The sequence below is a fragment of the Macaca fascicularis genome, chromosome 20, assembly GCF_037993035.2.
Source record: "Macaca fascicularis isolate 582-1 chromosome 20, T2T-MFA8v1.1".
In the NCBI taxonomy this organism is placed as follows: domain Eukaryota; kingdom Metazoa; phylum Chordata; class Mammalia; order Primates; family Cercopithecidae; genus Macaca; species Macaca fascicularis.
Window position 1 is genome coordinate 51,358,672 of NC_088394.1, and position 25,904 is coordinate 51,384,575.

Here is a 25,904-nt window from a genome sequence, read left to right on the forward strand (position 1 = left end):
CTTGGCCCTCAATCAACATCACCATAAATGTGACATATGAATATTAAATCCAAATATTTTATTGGTGCAGATAAATATGATTTGTAAAAAGAGTCAAATTAACAATCCATTACATACTAATGGGCTTTAATCAATAAGTTTAATTTGACTAAAAGGAGAGGGGCGGGGGGTGGGGGGAGAAAAGAGACTCAGTAACACCCAGATGGTGCCATTTAAAATTATAAAGGTGACTGACTTCTCCAACTTCTCCGCTGTATTCTGACTTGGGGGCTTATGGACCCAACACCGGAGTTATGTTGAAAGTGGGCGTCTGTCTGTGGTTTACACTCACTCATATTTCTAATTATTTTTGTTTAAAATGAACCACTGTAAATACAAAAAGTACTGAGAATAATACAAACGAACAAGATCCCACAAAACAGAAAGAAAAACATGTCTTTTAAAAGCCATATTTGCTCCAGATTACTTTAGTAAAAATGAATGCACATAAATCCAAAGTTTCTTTTGTCCTGTCTCTATCTTAACCTTCTCTTTCCCTTCCTCCTTCTCCAGCGGCTGGACTGAATGTTGTATGTTTCCTTCTTGCTTCATTTTTGTACTTTTCCTACATCTAGAGGAATCCAGAAGCCATGGGGAGTATCCCTTGGTGTGTCTGTGAAATTCTACAACTTATTTTTTCCAACTGTCAACCTAGTTCATTCCTTTTAACTGTGATGTAGTATTCCACTATGTGATTCTGTCACTTCCTTTATTCTTTTTTTCTCTCTCTCTCTCTCATTCTCTTACTGATGGATAGTTAGGTTGAATCACCTTACTGTAGTTACTCTGACCTTAGTTAGGAGAAAGGTGCCCAGGTCCCTGATTACTGAAGTTGGTTTTAGGTCCTTGGACAGATCGCAGCCTCACCTACGGGAAGATCTACATCCTCTCCTCCAGGGCTCTACCAAGGGAGAACCAAGGGAGAAAAGCATGCCTTTCGGGCTGCTGTTTTGCATTTTATACGGATAGCCGGCTCATGGCAATGTGACTGAAGCTGGCGGGGGCCTTTGAGCATCAAATATGTCCTCTTTCCCCCTACCTAATTCGGCTCCGGTTTCTCTCCCGAAGCCTAAATAAAGAAGGTGACAGACAACGCCTCTATTGGCAGAGGCTTCTGCCTTTTCCGACGGGCTGGCTGCAGCGCGTCCCTAATCCTTATGTCAGCCTGCACTCTAGCGTTGCCGGCCTGGTCCAGCATCTGACAGCCGCGAATCCGAAGCTGCCGGCAGCTCATTTCTAAGCAGCAGCTCACAGCGCCCCGTCGCCCTCCCGCAGAAGGGGAACAAAGCCCGGCGGACTATCTCACTATCTTCTGGGTGGCAAGGAAATCTCAATTATACACCCAAGGGATGTGGTTTGTGAAAAACTAGAAAGAATGTTTAAATTGTATACGTAAATTGTTTTGTTTTACAAGCTGGGGTAAATCAGCACATTTGCAGCCCATATTTATCTGATCCACTCCATAAGACTCTTTTTGAATGTCTGCCCTTGATGTGGGGTAGATGCCTATGCAAAACATAACCGACTCCTAAATTCAATTAGGGCATTAGGGGGGAAAATGGAAATTTTGCTTTGGGCTTAGTCATGACTGCTGAGAACTTCTCAGTATAGTTTCTCGGCTGTAACCGAAGATTGAAATCGAAGGATACAATTTCCAACGGATGCTGAGTAGTCAGACTGTTGGTTCGAGCTAGCCCTTTTAAGAAAAAGATGGTAAATGAAAGGCCTTCCTTTAATCTGATTTCTAGCTTATTAAAAACAATTCTTTGCATCACTCCCAACATAGGATAGTCAACATTTATTGAGCTGGATATAGTATAATTAATGTTCTCTATCCCGATAAGAATACATGATAGAAGATGGGAATGTATCATTCCATGGGACAAACTGTAAATTGCAAAAAAATACCCCAAAGAAAACAATATTTGAAAAGAGAGTATTTTACTTTTTTGCACCTTTTAGCAGCAGAGCACACCCCAGGGATGTGGTTGATGAAGAAGTAGGAGTGTTTAAATTGTATATACAAACTGTTGTGTTTCACAAGCTGGGATAAATCACAGATAGAGGTCATGGTGATCAGAAAAGTTTGAGGTGGTGTGGAACCTAAGCAGGAATAATCTTCTGGCTTTGACCACGGGCTGCTGAACCCTAATCACTGATAACAGCCGTCGAGTAGCAGAGAAACTCCACTTCATATCAATGTGGCATTTACTCTTTCAGAAAGCCCCCCACTCTGGCCGGCACTTATGGCAAGATAATTAATAGTCCCCTGAGTTATAGATTCCGAGCTAAAGGTAACAGTACATAATGGAAGTCAAGGTCACCCATAATACAGTAGCTTCTATAACAAAGGGGATTATTACTGCAATTACCGTCCTGTTGGAAAGATTTTATAAGTTTTCATCATTTTAATTCTTAAATCTTCCTCTTGCCAGTGAAGTTTAAACTCTCCGATTTATGAGGGGGAATAAAAGCCTCTCTCATCCCACCACAAAAGCCTTCTCTTTCGGAGCAACCTAGGTGGTTTCTAGTGAGGTCGATGAGAGAAAGACAGCCCCGTTTACCCACGAGGCCTTCATGAAATCTCCCCAGGCAGGGCATGTCTGCTTTGTGTTGTCCTGTCCTGTGCCATGTCAGAATACTAAAATACACTCATACCCCTTATGAAACATAATATTTTCAGCTTAAAATGAGAATATTTGCTAGTTTTGTTGATAACATTATTATTTATTTGCAGTTGATAGTATTTTTCTTCTCTTGGAGCCAATGATTTTCTCCCCCCTCATCCTCAACTGGTCTCAAATATGCTCAGAGGGCCTTGAAAAGTTTGTCTCTGGCCTTTTGCCTGTTGTGTCCAATGAAGACAACAGCTCTGTTTGCCAAGGCCTAAACCCAGGCCGAATGTCGGAGCACGTCTTCCACCCAAACTGTTTAGTGGCTAAATTTGCTCCTGGCTGGAAAAACTCCAGTTCCCGTCATTCACACACACACACACACACACACACACACACAAGCTGTTTTAAAAGCACTTCTAAAGAAAGAGCTTAGGTCAGAAAATTGTAATTAATTTAATAAGACATCCTGCCCAGAGCAGATCAGAAGCTATACGTGCCGTTTGGGTGAGCCCATGAGCATGGTGACAGACAACATCACTCCAGTGCTTTCTGAAATGGTTTTGAGCTAACACAGCATGCATTTTTATGATCTGGACCATCTTGCTGTCTTTCTGCTCTGGACAAAAGACCGAGCAGACACAATCATCTTTTGAGAATGATGGCATCGTCATTGTCTGCATAGCAGGACTGTAATTAAGCACCAGAAATAGGACAGCTGAGAAGGGACAAAGAGCGGGGAAGGCAGGGAACTGCGAGACAGCATCGTGGGGAAAGTCTGCACCAAGATAGCAGCTGAAATCCGGTATCTGCATGGATGAGGTCATCCTGGGAAAGAGTATGTGTCCAGATGGAAAAAAAAAGAAAAAGAAAAAAAAAAAAAAACATGAAGTAGGCCGGAGAGGAGAGGCCCAAGAGCTGCTTAGTATCTAGGGCCCAGCTTACATGCCCCCTCCTCCAGGCAGACCTCAGGGATGTCTCCTAGGAAAAATTATTCATGTATCAAATATTCACTAAAGGTCTACTATGTACCAAGCATTGTTTTAGGTGCTTGGGATTCTCAGCAGTGAGTGAGACAAACCAGGTCACTGCCTTTGAGTTGATCCCAGAAGGAGTCAGGTAGGTAACGATCTGGGAGGAGAGCCTTCCAGGCAGAAGGGACACCAAGGACTGTCTAAAGAAGGCCAGGGTGCTGGAGCTGAGAATGCTGGAGTGTGGAACAGGAGCTGCCGTCAAAGAGGTGGGCAGGGCTTCCTCAGGTAAGATCTGTGAGCCCCAGGGGAAGAGCTGGAATTTTAGTTTAAATTCAAGAGCCAGCTGATGGAGGATTTTCAGCATGGGGGCCACAGGATCATTCACTTGCATGGAGTCCTGTGAATTCACAGGGGCCTTTTCTCCCAGGCTTCTCTCCTCCCACCCGACACTTACACACAGTCACACCTGTAGCAGCCACGTGCAGGGACATGGCTGAGTTGAACCTGTAGACTGTGAATGTCAGCTTCCTCTGTGCTGCTAAACAGACCTCACTTAATGCTCAGCGGATTCCCTAAAAGGCTGGTGGATGATGACAAATAAAGTAAGGGCTAATTCTCAGATTAAATGTGTTGGGAGGGTTTGAAAATAGGGACACCAATAACATCTTAATTGTCTTTGATTTTTCTGCTTCCATGGCTGATGAAGCTACATAAAAATGTATTTCTCTCCAGAAATCAAAAAGCCATTTAATACCCACCCAACAGATCCCTTGTGGGCATTGAATAAGAACATTTAGATGAAAGTGGAACTCAGGAGTTTGTTGCAAAAATGAGTGAAGGAATGAATGGATTTCAGCATTGGTACATCAAAGGGCTCCAAGGGTTTTGAAGTGGGCATAGATATCTTGATTTGGGACCTGAAGAAAGAGCATTAGCTTATTCCAGCCCCAGTAATGCCCCTGAGTTATTGCAGATCCTCTTTCAAGAGAGAGTGGAATCAACCCCAGCAGGAAACTGACACACAGAGAGAGGAAGAGACTTGCCCAAGGTCACACTGGTAAACCAAGCCTGGAATTCTACACAGTGCTCCTTCCAGTGTGCTCGGCTGCTTCCTTTTAGGATAAAGAAGGGGAAAAAAAATTGGCCCAGAACACACATCATTTTAACCCCTTAAATATTGAAGGAGGACTGGAAGGCAGGCAGACATCTCTCCCACTCTCTTTCCTGGTCCTGCACTATAGGCCACACACAACAAGGCCCTTTCGGTGGGCCTTGGGGTATCAGGGCATCATCTACAAGAAGACCGAGGGCCTTGCTTGGACACAACTTTAGTTTCCTCATCTGTAAAGTGGGTATAATTTTATGTAATTTATAATCTGGTAAATTGACCTACTATCTTATCGCCTGATAAATATGAAGAGTTATCACAATGTCTGGCACATGATAAACCCTCCATAAGTAGTAGCCATCATTAGCATTTCTTATGATAAAAAATATAGAAAAATACACAAAAAACACAAAAAATATAGAAAAATACACAAAAAACACCCTGAAACTAGAGAGAATGAAAATTAATATTCTACAGATTATCCTTCCAGCCCTTCTTCCCCCAAGCCTATATAATGTATACATATACATATATACACACATACATACATATATTTATACATGCACATCCATACGTATGCATGTATATATTTTGTGGTACACGGATTATTTCATAATTTCACATTATCTCATAATTTATTAATAATAATACTCAAATTAATAATTTGAGTATATGTTAACCATTTCTTATGTCACAAAAATCTTCCAAAATATGATTTTTCACGGTTCGTTTAACAAATCCCGTTACTGGAGACTTCAACTTGTCGATTTTTTGTTATTACAATAAATCATTAGTAGTTATTTCTACAATAAACCTTTATAAATAATTCTGATAATTTCTTCAGGATAATTCCTCATTATGGATTTGCTGGGACAAAGGGCATGCATAGTTTTGACGATTTTGATATAAATTTCCAAATTATTCTCCAAAATATTAAACCACTTCATTTCCTCCCAAGCAGCATAAAGGTGTGTGTGCCCACATCTTCACCAACCCTGGGGATCATCACTTTAAATGCCTTTGCCTTTTTAGATAGGCCCAAAAGATTGAATCTTGTTGTTTAATATTGCATCCTTGATTGCAATGAAGGTTGAATCTTCATCTGTATTTACTCCTTGTGAACTGCCTGGTTAAGTCTATTTTTCTACTGGGGTGCTTGTCTAAGTTCAACTAATATGTCCCAGCTGAACAAATGTATTCGAGGATGCTGTGTAATTGGAATGCTAATGTTTTGTCATTGTGTCTACTGAAATATTTTTCCCATCTTGTCTTTTTGGTATCTTTTAGTATCCTAATCAAAATCTTGGAAGAGTATGATCTAGGCATGATGGCCCTGTGGTCCTGACATTCTGTCTTCTGTCATTGATGACTAAACAATCTCATTCATGTTCATTCCTGTTCTTAAGACTATTTTTCCATGCAGGGCAAAAGCCACTCCAGTAGGACTCCAGTTTCCTGACCATGAAGGCTCTTCTCACATCCCACCAGGGTACTTCTCAGGCCCCCAGTGCTGACCACTGTCTAATAACAAAATTCTTTGGGGCCTGTCCCTGTTGCAGCTTGTACTCTCCATTTCCTAAGCGCAACATCTACATTCAGTATCCAAAAGCTCTGGTGGGTCACAGACCAGGAATATTGTCTTTGAATAAAGTGGAGGCATGGGGCAAAGGGGAGAGAAAAGAAAGAGCAGCTAGGCTTTTTTTTTTTTTTTTTTTTTTCCAAAGCAACCTAATTTAAGTGTAAAAATCAACTTTTCTCTAAACAATGTGTCAACAACCTGAGAGCTGCGAATGATGGTGCTAAAGCTGGGTAACGTGTGAGGAAAAGCTTTTATCAAAAGCCCAGGGGGAAGCTGGCTCTGTGCTTGCAGAGGACACTCCTGAACTGGATGGATCACCCGCCACGCTATGCTTTACATTCTTCCAGATCTCCATTGTCCCATCTGCAGTCCTTGAACAGGAGCCATGTGCCTTCAGCCAGTGTCACAGACTCTGGCTCATTTTGCCTAACCCCATGCTCCTCAGCTTCCATTCTTCCTCCTTCTAGTTATGGGGCTGCCATTTCCCTCTGGCAATTTCCCATTCTTGGTTCACGTGTGTTTTGGGAGATGTTGACTCTCCGGTGGGGATTTGACACACGCCTGGTCAATCAGAGCTTGTGGTCTCAGCTGTCCTTGCAGGGATGGGCAAATGATGCAATTCAGGCCCATAAGAGTCAATAATCTTTTGACCTAAACTATCCTTGACCCAAACCATCAGGAGCAAGAGCCCTCCCTTCCACTAGGCCAGTATGGTGAACATGGAGGTCTGGAGCATGGAGGTCTGGAAGTCTGATTATCTTGCCACGCTAGGATCCAACAGACAGTAGCAAAGTGTAGACAATGGGACTGAGTCCTGAGGACATTATTGTGCCCACAGATCAAGCCATGCCTGAAGTCCCTGGTGGGACTTTTTAGTGATGTGGGTCAATCAACTCCCTATTTTGACAAGAGCCCTTTTGAGTCGTTTTCTGCCATTATCATGGAAGCAATCATGATTAACACAATCTATTCCAAATGTTAGATCTTGCCTTGAACAGATGAATTGTGGATATCCAAATTCAGCCAGGGTTCCAGGCTTCACAGCTAAGCGGGGCATTGGCACTGCAATGAGCTCTTGAGACAGAGACCTGGAAACACGCATGCATGGAATAGTTGATGAAACACAGGGGATGACTTCAGGAAGAAGTGACAGCCTGTTGTCACGCAGACCTGGCAGCATAGACTATTGAATGAAGACCTTTTAGAGGTAGATTTTACAACTCAGTGTAAGGAAAAGTTACTGACTCTCAGATGTGAGCTGGTAATGGGCTCGCTGCTCATGGAAGCATTTAAGTGGAAAGTACCTAAAGGGTTAGGTCATTCAAAGGATTAAAGCATCGGGTGCAGCTGGGACCAGATGCCCTGTACATCCCTGCCATCCCTGAGTTACAGAGTCTGTTTTCAGGATGAAGATGTTAGTGTTTGAATCAAGTCTTCCTAATTCGTGACCCAGCTTCTCCAGTGGGGAAATCATGTTTGTGAGGGTCAAGCTGTTACGGAGATGACTTAAAATGGCAGAGGCAATGTTTAAAGCAAAGCAACAGAGAAATTACTTTTCGAGTGTGGACCCTGAACCCCCACCTGAAACCTTAACCGCGTCTCCTGTTACCTGCCACTTACATACACACTGAGGGCCTCCTCTAGAGGGAAGTTGGTTGCCAGAGATCCAGTCACAGGCTGGATAGGGCAGGGAGCAGAGTTGACCTCTGGACATTGCTGAAGATTGGCCTGGGTGAGGGTCAGGGGCCCCGGCTGGGGGTTCTGCTTAAGGGTTCTTCTCTTGATTCATTCCTACTAAATATGGAATCCTCCATTCTGCAGCTATTCTGTGTCCATCTCCCTGTAACCCAGAACCACCTGTTTATTTTTAAAAAGGAAACTAAGCCACTGAGTCTCCCATATTCTTTACAGAAATGTTCTTGCTGTATCTCTTTCAGGATGTTGCTATATAGTTTTTTGAAATGTTAAAAACCACCATTGCATTCATATTTAGGGAATTATTTTGAGAATCATTTAATATTAAAAATAATTCATCTAGTTAATGGTGTTTATGTGTTCTAGGTTGGTGCTTTTAAAGTGTATGTGTGTATGTGCTTCGTTGCTGTGGTTGAAATTAAGTTCAAGTTCACGGAAAAACAGTTTCCAAAATACAGATTAGCTGTTTACAAACTTTTTAAAGGGATATATCTAGTGCACCACACCAGCCATACCTGAACTACAAGGGTTTTTATGACATTTTTGTGGGCCTGATAGAGCCATTGGGAGGAAGCTGTCATTTCAACTAAATTTTCTTTAAAACAGAACTTAGAAGCTTTCCTCTTATCTCAACATCTTCCACCTCTCCCTTTTCTGTTAGTAATTTCCCCCCTCCCCCGTCATTTGGGTAAATATTTCTTGTGCCTGGAACTCTTATGATCCATAATCCACCAAAAATAAACTGTGCAGATGTTTTTTAAATGGGCCAAAATGGACACTTTCAACATCTCATTCCCCAGGGTATTTTATTGTTGATTTTTATTTAGGGAAAAAGATGTATCATCACTTTTGGCAATGAAACCAAGGCTATTGCCGGCCTATAAAAGCGACGTCCTGGTAACACTGACATGAACACCTTGTGTGAGTGAACATGGTAATTAGGAAACTTTCCCTAAGATAAAATGCCAACATATTAACAGTGTCATCTCCAGGGTGAGAGAAATATGATTGATTTCTATTTTTGTTTTTACACTTTTCTGGGCTTTGGATTTTCTATAGTGATCGTGCACTAGTTTAAAAAATAATTTTAATTCAAGAACAAATGTGTGACTATGTATTCCTAGAAAAACATTACAGCATAAGGTTAAAATCTCCTTTAACCTTGCTCCCTTCCACACTGGGTCCAGCTCCAGAAAGAACTACTATTATCAATTTAATCTGTACCCTTCCAGACCTTTCTTTTATCAATTTACACACATACACACACATCCGTCCATTTGCATTTATGTATTTCTTAAAAATCAAGGGAAAAAAACAATGAATTTGGTGAAAGTGTAGTCTACAGTACTTACAAATGTTTTTTATAAAACAAGAAAGAGTTTTAAAGACTTCCTAGTGCAACTCCCTCACTTAACAAACACCACACTCAAGAGCTCTCGCACGCCTCCCTTCCCACGAAGCCGCCCCTTGATAGGAGCCACATTTTGATATGTGGGTCTTCAGATGAGCAGGCAGATGTGTAAATACTCGTCTCCCAGGCCTGAGTATGATTTTTAATAATCGAATATGGAGCTCGAGCCAACGTTTTATTCAGGCACTAAATTTAAAAGTGGAGCCAAGAGACCTTAAAAAATTTATGATTCCACAAATGCAGGGAATTTTCCTGCAAGATTGCTATCTCAAAACTAAAAGCGTAAAACCAGCCCTGGGTGGCTTGGCCCTCTTTCCTGAGCTCCAGCTCAGGGGTGTTCTTGTGTCTCTAGTGAGCTGCCCAGGCTGAGTTCCCTCCAGACGGCTTGGGCGGGGGATCCTCATGCTCGCTCCTACCCCCATTCCTGCCCCAGGCCCAATGAGGCCTCCTGAAGCCTCTTGGCTCTGTTATTGCCCCTCTCTCTTTCATACAACCCTTGGAGCGAGCGCCTGAGTGCCCTGTGATAAAGATAGCGTTTCGACTTGAAAGCGTAATTGTTGACACACATTACTGTTTCCCCGGAGGACATCAGTCCAGACAAATCCTCTACAAACCTAGGACAGCAAACTTGGCAGTTTATGATGGAAGCCTGTGTGTAGTTTCTGGTCTCCCTGGTGAAGTAGCTCTGTCTCCTTTTTAGGACTCAGGTCCAAACACCTGCCATGCCAGCACCAGCCTCAACCCTTCCCCTCTGCTCTCCCTGACCCAGGTGAAAAGCAGCAGCCGCTGACTCCTGGCGCTGCCCGTCCCATCCTGCCATGCCCATCACCAGGATTCAGACCTCAAAGGCTTAGGTGAAGCTCTGCTCGCCCACTGCACCCTTTGGAGGTTCCAGGGAATGCAGCAAATCCCTCCAAGATGAGACACTGAGGACTGGGGACCAGGGGATGTCCCTCCACCTCAGAAAGGAGAAGATCAATGAACACTTTCATGGGAACTTGTGTTTACCACATCTCATTTGCTCATTCATTCATTCAATCAACAAATATTTTTGAGCACCTACTATGTGCCCAGCACAAACAAATATATGTCAGTAATAACCTCAAGAAAGAACAATAAAATGGGGCAGAGGGGATAGTGAAGGGAAAGGGGTGGAGTTGGTATTTTATAAGTGGTGGTCAGGGATGGTCTTAATGTTTGAGTGACATGTGAGCAGAGACTTGGAGGAAGTAAGGGTATGAACCAAGTGTGGAGATCTGATGGACTCACAATCTAGGCAGGGGAACAGCTGCGCAAAGGGCCTGAAACAAGAGCGACAGAAAGGCAAGTCTGGCCAGAGCAGCACAAGTGAGGGAGAAAGTGGGTGAAGCTGAGATTGAAGAAGCATGGGGAGGGGATCTTTTATGGTCTTGTAGACCATTGTAAAGATCGGACTTTCCCTCCAAGTAAGAGCAGACACCATTGGAGGATTTTGATCAGAGGAATGACATGATCAGATTCAGATTTTTGCAGGAGTATTCAGACTCTTCATTCTAAAAAAGACCATGGTAAGAAGGGAAGGAGAGACCCATTAGCTGGCCATTGCTGTCATCAAAACAAGAGGTATTAGTGGCTTGGTCCAGGTTGGTCAGAATTTAATTCTGGATGCCTTTTATACACTCAAGTGGAGATGCTGAGTAGGCAATTGGGTGTATGAGTCTGAAGTTCAAGAGAGAAGTCTTACTTGTTTAGGGATATATTTTTAAATAGTATTTAAAGCCATGAGACTGGATGAGTAGCCAGAGAAGAAAATTACCAAAGGCATGAATAAATAAGAGAAGAAAACAGAAAAGGGGAGAAGAAGAGAGGGAAGAGGAAGGAAAAAGAGAAGAGAAGAGGGAAAAGAAGAGGCCTGAGAACTGAGCCCAGAGATGCTTCAACATTTAAAGACTAGGGAGATATAGAAGACCTCCCACTAAGAAAGAATTACTATTGAGTTGGGGTGACTTCCAGGGCAATGTGATAGTCTAGAAGGCAAGAAAAAGAAAGTGCTTTCTGAAGAAGGGAATGGTCAACAATGCCCAGCAATGCCTAACACAGTGAAGAGGAAGAGATTGAGCAAGATGGAAGATTTGACCACGGGATTTAGCCACATGAAAGTCACTGGTGACCTCAACAAGAGCTTTCTCAGTGGAGAGGAGCCCGACTGGAGTGGGTTCAAAAGAGAATGAAAGGAACTGAAGCAAAGATACTGAGAAGAAATGATTATTTTAAGGAGTTTACTTTGAAATTCACAACCTCAAATCATGGTGTGGCAAAAAGACACTTAATACCTGCATGGACTTCCACAGAAGGGCACAACCCAGCTGCTCATTAGGCACTGCATCTCCATGTGCCTACACCTGAGAGTTTTCTATGTATAATAAGTATTTTTAAAAGAATTAAAGGGCATTGGCCTGGCGTGGTAGCTCATGCCTGTAATCCCAGACTTTGCGAGGCTGAGACGGGTGGATCACAAGGTCAAGAGATCGAGACCATCTTGATCAGCATGGTAAAACACTGTCTCTACTAAAAATACAAAAATTAGCTGGGCATGGTGGCACGTGTCTGTAGTTCCAGCTGCTCGGGAGGCTGAGACAGGAGAATCGCTTGAACCCGGGAGGCGGAAGTTGCAGTGAGCCAGGATCATGCCACTGCACTCCAGACTGGCAACAGAGCGAGACACCATCTCAAAAAAAAAAAAAAAAGGCATTTCTACTTTATACTGCCCTTTTCTCTTTTCAGTAGAAAAACTTCTGTTATACAAATGAAATACAAATGAAATCCACCCAGTAGCAGTGAACGGCCTCTGCCTAACACACTCCTCATGCCTGGGGTTTGGAGGATTCTGTAACTCTCGCTTAAACTTGTAAAGGTATCGAACAGTCTGACTCCTTTCTAGATCAGTAAGGAAAGAAAAAGATCTGGTTTTCAACAGTTCATCTGGAAAGAAAAGATTCATGGTCCAGGTGTAATGCTTTTAACTATCATTTTAAAAATTGTTTCAAGGCTACAAACTATTATATTTTCACACGCATCATCCCATTTGATCTTCATAGCTATATAAGATGGGCAGGAATTATTATTTCCATCTCACAGAAGAAGAAACAGAGATTCAGACAGATTCATGATCTGTCCAAAGTTATTCAGAAAGTGGATGGGGACTCTTCATGTAGCACTACTTCTGGCTCCCAAAACCACGTGGATTCCTGGGCTTCCCAATGCATACCTGCTGTGGGATGGATGCTCATGGCACAGAATCTGAAGCAAAGAGTCAAAGATTTGCTCACTGGATGTTTCCCCTGAATCACATGGATTTCTTCCACATATCAAGGTGGCTGCCTTTGCCCAAATCTATACCATAGGTCAACTGAGAGTGAGCATGGAAAACCATCTCTAAGTGCCTCTGAAGGGTTTTAAAAAGGAAATAGAGCCTCGCCTTCTTAGCACTTCACCTGACCAACTTGTTTGTCCTTGTCTTTTACAGTGATGGTTGTCGAGTCCTCCCACCAACCATTTGGAAAATAAGTCAGATGACTAATTGGCAAACACAGTGTTTTCAATCAGAGCCTTGATAGACCACTGCACTATTCTGATGGAAGGCCGCCAGGCGTGCAATGTCCTAATGGTAGTAGGTCCGTGCTGTCTTCGACCTCACATCCCGAGTTCGCGGTTTGGAATAGTATTAATGTGCAGGCATTGAGCGTTGATTTATTTTAACTGACCAGCAACAGCCATTGTGAAACACAAGTAGGCAGACACTCGCAAGGAGGAGGAAGTTCAGAAACCAACTCAAATTTGCATATTCATTTGTTTGATAAAGGAGGTATTTCCAATAAGTCAGGAAATTACTAATGATTTAATGAAATTGTAGGGCGGAAATTGATTAACCATTTAGAAAATACAAGGTTAGGCGTCACCTCACTTTCCAGGTCCAAATAAATATCAGTCCAATTAAAGACATAAATGTAAAACTAAAAAAAAATTAAAGAAATAAACCAGATGATAGGAAGCTTTTTATCTGAACTTGAACTGGAGAGGATCTTTGCAAACATCCACACGGGGAAAGGCGGTGTATATGAAAATATTAATGATTTGACAACGTAAATATGCTTATGTTTTTGTTAAAATAGAGTCCTGTTCCCTTTGGCCTTCCTTCACCCTCATTGTTAAAATCAATTTTTCTCTCCTTCCCTGTGTGTCCCTAAGGCCTTCCTCCATCCCAGAAGGATCAAGGGGGAACTCTGTGAGGCTCATCTTGAGAAAGGGAAGCCAGAAATCCAGGAAAGGGAAGCAGCTTACCTAGGAACAAAGAGTTTGAGAGTAGCCAACAGCTAGACTGCTTGGGTTTAAATCCCAGCTCTGCCACGTACTAGCTGTGTGTCCTTGGGCAAATAACTCCCCCTCTCTGAACTTTAGTTTCCTCATCTATAAATGAGGAGAGAAATGATGCCTGACCTGTCAGCTTGTTCTGAGGATTAAATGAGTTAACCTGCAGTGCTGGAAAGAGTGCCAGCTCTGTAATAAGTTATCTGTAAACATTAAGTTTGTTACTAGACTAAGATCAGACTTACCTTACCCTGGAGGATGGGGGTTGGCTCACACATGTCTTCATCACAACAGTAAGTGCTGGACCAGCATCAAGCCCTCAATAAATGCTGATTTTAGATAGAAACTGAGTAACTGTGTATAGTACTTGGGACATTCCTTTTAGATCTGTTATTTTCTGTTAGCCATACAATAACATTGGGTTGTAAACAGACTAAGTATGATTGTGTACCCATTTCAAAGAGGACAAAACTGAGATGTGAAAAGGCTTGCCTAGGGCCACAGAGAGTTGGAATTAGACTCAAATATTCTGGCTTCTCCAGTACACTTTTACGTTCAAACCTAAAACTGCACTGAAACCTTAACTCTGCCACCCACCAAACAAACACTAGCCATCATGTTCTTGCCCTTGTCTCCAATAGTGTCCATTTATAGAGCTTATCCTGTACCCAATCCAGTGCTACATGCTGCACATGCGCCATCTCATTTAATCCTTGGAGCAATTCCGCAGAATCAATTTTATCATCTCCATTTTACCCATAAAGAAACCAGGGCCTAGAAAGGATAGGTAAGGAGTCCAAGGTCACACAGGGACAGAAGGAAATCCCTATTCAAGCGTGGCCTGTGTGATGACAAAGCTCAGCTTCCTCACCACTACTGTAAACCAGGGTCGGAACTGAAAAGCTCAAGGTCTAGACCGCTCCTTAAAGTGGTTCGTCATGCGTCCTGGGAGGATGACATGACTCGAAATAGACAGCATCAGGATTTAGACCCAGGCTGAATGACTTGGGAGCCTACACTTTAGTTCCTGTGCTACCATCCGGTTAGTCCCCAGATAATAATACTAAAATACTAGTACAGAAATAAATCATTATATACCTACTAAGGATGAAAACATGGGGCCAGGTTATATAAGAACCACAGAGGGACTCATAGTTTATTAATGCACCAATAGATTCAACCAACGTATGTTTAGCACCTGCTGTATGCCAAGCACCATTCTAGACATCTAGTGATATAAGCCGCATGCTACCAGAGAGCTTGCAAAAAGATCAGGAAGAGGAGACAGAGAGGCAATAAGTTAACTAGCAATTAAAGATTAAAATAATAGTTCAGATAAAGAGGGTGTTGGCTTCATGGCTCCAGGAAATAGATCCGTGGTCTCTGCCCTCGAAACACTTAAGACCTTTTTGAGAAGACAAGACACACAAATCATCAACAGATAAGTTCAAAGACAAAAGTAAGTGGTATAGATGACTGTAGAAAGACAGTCATCTAGAAAATGATGACTAAATTGCCAAGGGAGGGATTTGAACAAACCATGATTCTGGAAGGGTTTGTGGGATTTGGGAAGCTAGGGAAGATTCATGCAGGCTCCAGAGCCTTATCTGGCAAATCTGTAGCTTACAGCTATAGTTAGTTATTATTTTTCAGAGTTTAAATGAAAAAAAAAATCCCACTAAAATAAAATAATAGAGGAAAGATGGTGTCCTCCTGGCTTCTCCTCCTTCCTCCACCATCCCCACCCACACAAATTCTTCACATTGTCACTCACCTCTTTCCTGGATTGCCTGGATCGCCATGTCTGATGGAAATTGAGGCAGGGAATAATTATGAAGACATGTTCCCTTCTTCCTGCTCACCCCTTCCTCAAATCACTCCTGACCCCACTGTAAGGAGACAATATTGAAAATACTCAAAAATAACCCCACTAAAAACATGAATCAAAAAGTCACGGCTCATGGACATGTTTTTAAAATTGCTTAGTTGCATGCAAGTCCCTTTAGTGCTCGAAGGACTTTAATAAAATTGATTTTCTGAGTATAGCCTTTTAGCAGCTACTGTATAAGCTTGAAATATGAACCCTTCATTGTCGAAAGTGTTTCATTTTTGCCCTGTTACTAATGATGAAGGGAAAGTGTGGGTTTGGAATTCTCCATGGCTGACATTCTCATAATTAAATAGTGTTAATAATAAAGCTTTGCAGATTTTAAACAAACTGGCACAGAGGTGGAACGGTTTGCCGTATTTCATTTAGAGACCACAGCAATTAGCCCTTAATGAATAGTACACAGCGACATATAAGGGAGTTATTTCTACACATCGTTTATTTGCCAAATCACAAAAGGCGACATTTTCATTCTGCTGATTGAAAATGATTCTCAGGATTTCTTCTGAAGGCCTCTTAAGTAATTGCATTGTGAAACTTAAATAAATAAATAACAATAAAGAGAGGAACATTAATTGCTTTTAATATCTAGGGTCTAATTTCAGCTTAGCACACTAAGAGCTCTGAATCTCAGGCTCTACAACAATGGATCAAAAATAGAAGGCTCATCATGGTTGATATATTTAGATGCTGATGTTTTCGTTTTATAATTTTAGGAGAGATTTTGTTCCCAAGCGCATTGTTAGTCGTCTCTGTGAACTGGCGTGGGGGTGTTTTATAGAGGATTCTTGGGTGGGGTGACTGTGCAGTTGTTGCCAAAGGAAAATGACAATGCTTATCTGAAGGTGAGACGAGCGAAGGAACTGTTCAGCTGTCAAGGTCGTGAAAGACAAAAGAAGGGTTATCCTTGTAGAGTCTGCCCTGAGGCTTTTAAAGAGAAGGATAAATTATTTTTTTAAGCTAGGTGGACTCTAGAACTATTTTGACACACTTGAAAATAGTGTTTCTTATCTTTGAGATTCAGTGATCTCATCTGCAGTGAAGGAAGGAGAAAGAAGAAATAGTGTCTTAGCTGGACAAATCCTAAAGTCACCTCAGTGCTGTGGAACACACAGATTCCCCATTTTTAAATGAGATTTACTGAATTGGAATGTCTGAGGAAAGGGCTCAGGAATTCTGCCCTTTGAGAAAATGATTATGAGTATCTGGTAAACTTGGTAAATACTTCCTAAGGGAACGTTCGGACGCTTCAGTTCCATGACTGTGAACAGAGGCAGGGCCGGCCATAATTTGAAGCAGAGCATTGTGGGAGATAGCGGGTGCTGCCTGCAGGGATGGTCCCTTGAGGGACTCACAAGCCCCCAGCCTAAAAGATCTCTTCCAACTAGTCCAGACACTTGCTGCCTGGTTCAGGATTCTGAGAAGGCCCTGGACTGGCCCAGGAGGGATTTACGTTGGGTCCTGGATTTTCTGCTGACTTCCTGCATGCCTTAGAATGAGGCAGTGTGCTCAGTTGCTTTTCTGTTCAATAAGAGGTTTGAACCAGATGACTTCCAAAGTTCCCTCTCATCTCTAAGGTTTTATGATGTTATGAATGACCACTTGAGTGCTGGCAAATGTCCCCAACAATGGATAATTTACCCTTCAGTGTAACTCAAATAAGCAAGGGTTGTAAACAGCAGGACTGAGGAATGGTAAGTTTAAAACAAACAAACAAACAAACAAAAAAAGCTGCATGGAAAGTCAACTGAGGACAAGAGGGGATTAGTAGGTGGCACAGAGACTCCCATGGAGGGATCAGTGCTCAGTACAGTACAGTACAAAGACAGGTGAATGGACAATCAGAAGATCACAATTGCACTCTTTACCATTAATTCCAGAGTGATGCTGGGGGTCCGTCTCTTTTCTGGGTCTCAGCTTCCCCAGCTAGAGGATGAGGTGGTTGAAGTAGGTGCCTAGGACCCCTTCAGGCTGTGATATTACAGCTCACAGGGCCTGGCAGCTTTGTAGAGGGCTCATCCTCACTTTTGCTTTGGGCCATCTAGCCTAGTTCTGCTTGGGAGTAAGAGGTTAGGTAAAGCACTTTCCTTTGGCCCTCTAGTGAATTCCAGAATGGATATAACTGGAGTGGGCCAACTCCAGGGTGGTCAATGTTAAGTTCACCTCCAGGGGTTTTAGGAATTAGACACAGTCTTAAAAACTAAGAAACAAAGCAGGATTTTGAAAAAATATCCTGGTCTCCCCAAATAAAGAAAAATTTAAAACAACCTAATATAAATACCTGTCATTAGAAACAATCTACTTTTTAAATTTTTTAATCTTGTACTACCATTTAACCTTTTTCCCAACGCTCTTGCAAATTCATTAGTAGGACATGGTTCATATAACCCAGAGCACCTAGCACAGCAGGTGCTCAATGTGTGTCAGGTGAACTAATTGATATATTGGTAATTTATTTGGTGTTTCACTGTTCTAAATGTTTTTCATGCATTTTATCATTTAATATGCACAATCATCCTTTCAGGTAGGATTATTGGGATGAGTGGGATTATTGTCCCATTCTTCAGGCACATTCAATCCTAAACACATTCTCTTAATGTCTGGGTGCCCTCCCCCTTTCTGCTATCAATCCCAAAGTTGATTCTCAAGTGGTCATTCATAACATCATAAAACCTTAGAGATGAGAGGGAACTTTGGAAGTCATCTGGTTCAAACCTCTTATTGAACAGAAAAGCAACTGAGCGCACTGCCTCATTCTAAGGCATGCAGGAAGTCAGCAGAAAATCCAGGACCCGACTTAAATCCCTCCTGGGCCAGTCCAGGGCCTTCTCAGAATCCTGAACCAGGCAGCAAATTTTTCAGTCTGCAAAGGAAAGGCAAATATAAGGAACAGACTGAAAAATTGGAAGTTGGAAGAGTTCATGGAGGCCACTTGCAATTCCTTCAGTAAATATGTTCTCAGACAAACATACCTGCAGGCCTAGGTGGAATGAATCATACTCAATTCCAGCTTGTCCAGTCCATAAATAGCTGAACAACCACCAGAGAACTCAGACCCAACTGATGCCCTAGTGAGGGCCTTATGTTTCAACACGAATATCCTAGAGGAGACTTCTTCCACCTCCAGTAGGATCTAGAAGTGAACCGGAGTTAATTCCAGCCTATTCTGTAAGCATGGGAGCCAATCATAACATCACATTGCCTGGCCTTCTGTGATTGGTTCAGAGATGGACAGGCAATCTCATCAGAGCCACTGAAATTTCTCCTTAGATTCTTGGAAGAAAGTCCACCTGCTCTGTTTTGCCAGACTTGACCCAGGGTAGTACCTAATACAAGTGGAGCCATTCCATAGTTGTCCTTTTGTGACTGGCTTGTTTCACTTAGCATAATGTTCTCAAGGTCAACCATGTAGAAACGTGTTAGAATTGATGGGTGCTGACGAGTTGATGGGTGCAGCACACCAACATGGCACAAGTATACATATGTAACAAACCTGTACGTTAGGTACATGTACCCTAGAACTTAAAGTATAATAATAATAAATAAATAAAATACAAAAAAAAAGAATTTCCTTCCTTTTAAAGGCTAAATACTATTCCATTGTATGTACATACTACATTTTGTTTACCAATGTTTTCTGATGGACTCATGGGTTGTTTCCTGCTTTGGGCTATTGTGAATAACACTGTTGTTGAACATGAGTGTATGATATGGTTTGGCTGTGTCCCCACTCAAATCTTATCTTGAATTCCCTTGTGTTATGGGAGGGACCTGGTAGGAGGTAACTGGATCACGGGGGAAGGTATTTCCCATGGTGTTCTCGTGGTGGTAGGTGGGTCTCATAAGATCTGATTATAAGGGGGAGTTTCCCTGCACAAGTTCTTTCTCTTTGCCTCCCGCCATACATGCAAGATGTGAGTTACTCCTTCTTGCCTTCTGCCATGATGATGGGGCCTCCCCAGCCATGTGGAACTGTAAGCCCATTGAACCTCTTTTCTTTGTAAATTGCCCTGTCTTTATCAGCAGTGTGAAAATGGACTAATACAGTGTACCAAAACCTCTCTGAGTCCCTGGTATCCATTCTTTTGGATACTTACCCAGAAGTGGAATTGATTGATCATAAGGTAATTGTATTTTTAATTATGGGGGGAAACACCATACTGTTTTCCATAGCAGCTGCTCCAATGTACACTCCCCCCAGTAAGGGTTCTAATTTATCTATATCCTAGCCAAGACATGTTATTTTCCTAGTTTTGTTTGTTTGTTTGTTTTTTCTTGATACTAAGCATCCTAATGGGTGTGAAGTGGCATCTCACATGGTTTTGATTTGCATTTCCCTAATGATTAGGGATGTTGAGCTTCTTTTTATGTGTGTATTAACCATTTGTATCTTTTTTGGAGAAATATCTGTTCAGGTCCTTTGTCCATTTTTGTATCAGGCTGTTTGTTTATTGTTGTTGAGCTGTCGGAGTTCTTTATATATTCTGGATATCAATTCCTTATCAAATGCTTAATTTATAAATATACTCTCACATTCCATAGGTTCCCTTTTCACTTTATTGCTTGTGTCCTTTTATGCACAGAAGTTTTAAATTTTGATTTAATCCAACTTTTCCATTTTTTCTTTTGTTACCTAAGCTTTTGGTGTTATAGCCAAGAAATCAGTGCCTGAATGATTTTCATGTAGCCAAATTTGGGAACCTTGAATCTTGTCCATAGTTTAAACCATATATATATATATAAGAGTATAATAACGCTTTCCCCCTTATTTTTCCAAATCAAAGCTCACACAGAGAACCTATCTGTGACAGAGGGAAGAGCTATTTGGATGAATGATTCCCTTTCCCCCATATCTCACTGATCTACCAATATTTGCAGAAGTAACTCCTGAAGAACCTTCACAAGTTTGAGAAGAAGCATTACTCTAACTCTTCACCTTTTAAAATGGGGACACTGAGTCCTAGGGAAGGAAGATGTGTTTCTGGAGATGGACAGCATCTCTGTTGCCTGCTCCTTCACCCTATGTCTAGAGGCAGCCCAGGGAATCCATGGAGCTGTCCAGAGGCCATCAGTAGCCATGATTGTTGTGAGAGCTCCTTGGATTCACAGCAGGTCAGAATGACTGGTCAGCAGAAAGACCAGTGGAGAAGGCATTTCTGTGTGTGCTATGCTCTGAGTGTTAGTATCCCCCCAAAATTCTTATGTTGAAATTCTGACCCCCAGTGTGATGGTATGTAGAGGTGGGGCTTTTGAGAGGTAATTAGGTCATGAGGACAGAGTCCTCATGAGTGGGATTAGTGCCCTGACAAGAGACAAAGAAACAGAGAGCGCGCATTCTCCCTCTCCCTGGCATATGAGGGGACACAAGAAGACAGCCATCTGCAAATCAGGACACAGGCCCTCACCAGACACCAGATCTTCCAGCACCACCCGAATCTTGGACTTAGCCTCCAGAAATGTGAGAAATAAATGTTTGATTTTTCAAGCAACCCAGTCTGCGATAAATTGTTATAGCAGCCTTGAAATGACTAAAACAGTACATGTGACTATTGTTAGAACAAAAGCACAATACTAGCAGGAAATATCACTGTCAGTACCTAGTGTTAATATTTCCTTCACAGTACCATCTGTAGATAACAAGGTGAGAAAAGAGGTTTTCTATTTTTTAAAGAAAAAAAAGTGCTCAAGTTTAACTAGGTAATTAATTAATTCACAAGTGAATCCAAAGTGGGAGCGATTACTAAACAATGACTAATGATAAAGAATAAACCCTAAGGTAAGTGATGATCAAGGAGATGAAACAGTTTTAGTTTAGAGTCCTATTACAATTCTATTTCAATGTAAATAAGCTGACACCAGAAGCAAACAATTAACCCCAAAGCCGCTGGCTGTTCATTAGCTAAGGAATAATTTTACATTTCATTATTATTCATGTTGGCTAAATTTCCATTAAAACCAATTTAGTAAACTGGCCCTCTGATGGGCTTGAAATTAATAGGAGGAAGAGAAGGCAGAGAGGGAACCAAACAGAAGCCATTATTTAAGCATCTAGGGACAGGGAAACTCATGGGGGCAGATTGCCACTTTAATTAAAGATAATGTCTCAATTCGCTTTCAAAATGAGTATCTGGAAAATGTCTGGGAAATTTTCCCTGGCCAGGGTGTCTGGCTCATTCACCAAGTGGGTGATTTCTGCTGCTGGACTTTTGACTGAGTGGAGAAATGGTCCTCTGGATCCTGGGTCAGCCTCCGCACATCTCCAGCTCTCTGCAGCACAGTCTCCAGTGGGGAGGAAAGACGCCTGGAGCTCCTAAAATAGTCCCAGAGCCTGGGCGTGAAAGCCGCTGTTTCATTCTTTGGTCCAATAGGCAGGCTTAATGACTTCTATTTAACATATAAATGTGACTGTAATACCAGTGCCTAATTAGCTCACATTTAAGGAACTTTCACTTTGGCCAAGTAGTATGCTAAGAACTTTCGTGAACTAACTGCTTTAATTGTCGCAATCCCTCTAAGGAGGTGGAGTCTGTTATTATCCCCATTTTACAGCTGACACAGCTGAAACACACAGAGAGGAGGAGTAACTGATATTCCACAGCTAAGGTGGCACAGAGCTGGGATTCAAACCCGTGTCATCGACTCTAGGCCTGTTGCATAACAGCTAGGCTATGCTGCCTCTGGAAAGAAATAACAGAACAACTGAGTTTTTTTGGAAGTATCCAAATCAACAGAGCATAAATTACCTGGTCAGTTGTTTGTGGGAGAACAATGTGTGCTGGGTTTGGAATGCCAGGGCAAGAGCTTTGACCTTGACTCTTTGGGGCTTCCCAGAGTGCGGTATCCAGACCCCTTGTGACCCATGAACAGAATTCAAAACAATATTTAGTAGTTATATTGTTTATTTTAAGGTTTATTATAAATGAATTTAACTTCATATGTTATATAACTGGTAAAAAAGATAATTCTCATTTAAGAAAAAAATAATTTTTAACACTGCCATGTAACCTTATGTATCAGGCATTGTTCTAAGTGCTCTGTGTTTTAACTCTTAATCATTATAATAAGGCAGTATGGCAGGCACTATTGTTTATTTTGCTTGCAAATGAGGAAACTGAGGCACAGAGATGAACTTGTGCTAGATCTCACAGCCGGCAGACAGCAGAGCAGAGATTTGAACCTAGGCATTTGTTTCCAGACTCTGTGCTCTTAACGATTGTGCTAAGTGATTAGGAGAAGAGGAGGACGCTATATGGCGGAAATCATGATGGTGACTGACTCAGGTTGGCACCTGCTGTGGGGATGTAGTCCATCATGTGCTCTTCATGAGGACTTCCAGGAGAGGTTGCTCAGAAGCCAGCTCGTGGCCATGCGAGGGGCATTGGCAGCAAAGCAGCACTTCTTAGCCAGCATGGCAGAATTCCCAGCACATTTCAAGGATCAGGTGTCCACATCCGAAAAGAACCCAGCCCTTGGTGTTCGAAATCACTTTTAGGGGAAGTAGAGCTTTTTCTTTCATGTATCTGGACCAGTAGTTCACTTACTCTGGAAGTCAGAGGCCCCATGGACTGCCCAGCCCAGCTGCTGTGGAATGTGGCAGAGAACGAGGGTGAGAGGGCCTGGATGGCTCCCATGCCAGGAGTATTATGCAAACATGGGAGAAAAAAGCATGCCTCCTCTACTGGCCTACAGGAGGGCTTGAAAACCTGCTCATCTGTAAGCCCTGGGGCTGGACTCTACATCACAGCAGTGGATACTGCATCGCCATCGAGAACCTGATGACTGGTGAGTTTCCTACTTGGGTTGCCCTTACCTAGGATCCCTACTTCCACCTCAACCCACCTTCTTTCCTGTAAACCCCACAGAAGGAGAGGTTCTGTCCTGTGCGCTTCCCTGGTCCTGTGTAGTCACTAAGCATCTGATGCCTGATCCAGAAGAACAGAGTGACCACCAGCCCAGACTCGGTCACCAAAAGGACTTTCCTAGACTTGGTCACCAACTTCAACTTTCCCAGCTTCCTATTAAATAGCCTTGGGCAAGCCCCATGAACCCCTTGTGCTTATATTCTTCATATGTAAGGGGTGACAGCAGACCCACCTCACATGGATATTGTGAGGGTTAAAGGGATAACCTATGGAAAATATTTAACCCAGTACTGGGCACACATTAAATGCTAGACAAATAACAGCCACGACTCCTGACACTATTCATACAAGTTTCAAGTATGATGGCCGAGATCTGGAGTTTGGAAACTTGCAAGCCTAATTTACAAGGCTACCACCCCCACCTGTGTTGGATTCTGCATGCAGCGGCTACTTCAGCCTTCCAGACTTGATGCCATCTTCGCTTTAATAAATCAGCTTTCCCTTTCCGTCCTCGACAAGTCCTTACTTCTTTACCTAATGGGAGGCCACAAGGAGCAATTCTTTGCAAGGAAAGGGGGAGACATCCTTAGAAAGGCATCTAAAAAGCTGCCATTTGCGGTGCTGAGAGAAGGCCATAGGCACTCTCTCAATGACACATGCACAAAAGCTCTTGTTGTGGACATAAATAAGAAAAGTTGAACCCCTCGCCCGGTGTAATTCACTTCATTTATTGACCCGAGTTCTCTCCCTGCAACCCTTGATTCCTTTGCATTTGTCAGCGGTTCAGAGACCCCTGGCATTCAACATGATTTGTAATGTAAATTATATAATTGTACTTTCACATATTTTAACATCAAATGAAATGATTGACTACAGAATCGGAGCTGTCTACAGGTGGGGGCCAATTACCATCTGAATAATCACAGTGCCACACAAGAATAGCATAGCCGCTGAGCGTGACATATTTTTATCTCTATGCATTTCAATGAAGTCAGGCTAGTACATAAAAGGTTATCACCTAGGAAACATATTTTCCTAAGCACAAGTTAAACATGCAAGTGAGATCAGCAAAGATATTCAATTTAGCCAGTCAACCCTAACCTATTAATATTTTAACAAAATCCAGTGAGGATAATTTTTTTCTTTGATCCCATTTCATGTGAGCAGCCGGGAAAGGGAAGAAAAATTAAAAACAAAATAGTCAAGCATACAGAATGAGGTTATGTATTAAGTGGGCTATTTAATGTTTCTGGCATTTCATAGCCCAGGGGAAAGTGTGGATGGATTTAACAATCAAGAGCTGTGTTCCCTTGGCCACAAAGTTCGAGAAACATAAAATAATCTATACTTCCAAGCTGACAAATCTTACCTGACACCCAGCTTCATCTCACCGGGACTCCTGAGATCAGCATTAATCATATGTTACAGGGAGTAAAAAGAAAAGTAAATCACACCACGCTGAAAAGTGAGATGGAAGGTCTTCGGGCAAGGATTTTAATCAATAATATGTGGGATGATAACCAGAAGCTATTGTTTTAATCTTCCAATATGAAAAGAAATAAATGCAAAACACAAAGCTACCAGGAGCCAAGCGGCTTCCATGATGCCTTGTAAGAACGAAAAACAGTTTGGCAGCTCAACTTTCTAGTTTGATTCATGACAACAAACAACAAATGATTTCTTTTTAAAGAGATAGAGTCAAGTGCATTCTTTATGTTTCCTGTTTCTGGAGCCTTAATTGTTGCTCAGGTCTCAGGACATGGGTTCTGGATTGCTCAGTTTTCCTTGTGTGGGTTTTTTCATGTTTTGCATGTGTGACATCTATTCATGCATCTTCTCCTAACATCACCTCCTTTCTCCAGCCCCACCATCAGTTCTTGTGGTTTGGGCTGTGTTGGTATCACAGTGATTAGATCAGGGATAGATATGTGATATATTTGAGCCCTGAAAATGCAAGCATGGGAGTTCACGGTAGCACTGTCATAAAAGGGGCTGTTGTGGTTTGAGGCTGTGTCCCCACAAAATTCATATGTTGAAGTCCTGACCCCCACTGCTTCAGAACGTGACTTTATTTAGAAACAGGGTCCTTGTTCACGGGATTAGTTAAGATGAAGTCACACCAGTGTAGTGTGGACCCCTAGTTCAAAATGACTGGTGTCCTTATTAAAAGGGGATATTTGGACACAAACAGATGTGTACACAGAGAGAATGCCATATGAAGATGAAGGCAGAGATTGAGGTGATACTTCTACAAGCCAAGAAATATCAGAGACTTCCAATAAATCACCAGAATCCAGGGAAGACCAAAACAGCTCCCTCCTCCCAGCCCTCAGAATAAAGCAACCCTGCTGATAACCTTGATCTCAGACTTCCAGACTCCAGAACTGTA

At 42.2% G+C, this 25,904-nt stretch overlaps 1 long non-coding RNA gene across 1 annotated transcript; it reads left to right on the forward strand.

The window, feature by feature from the left end:
• Positions 1–23,137: 23,137 nt before the first annotated feature.
• Positions 23,138–24,020, forward strand: LOC141409263 (uncharacterized). Its single transcript, XR_012428837.1, has 2 exons — positions 23,138–23,435; positions 23,516–24,020. It is a non-coding gene; the product is annotated as an uncharacterized lncRNA (long non-coding RNA).
• The last annotated feature ends 1,884 nt before the right edge of the window (positions 24,021–25,904 follow it).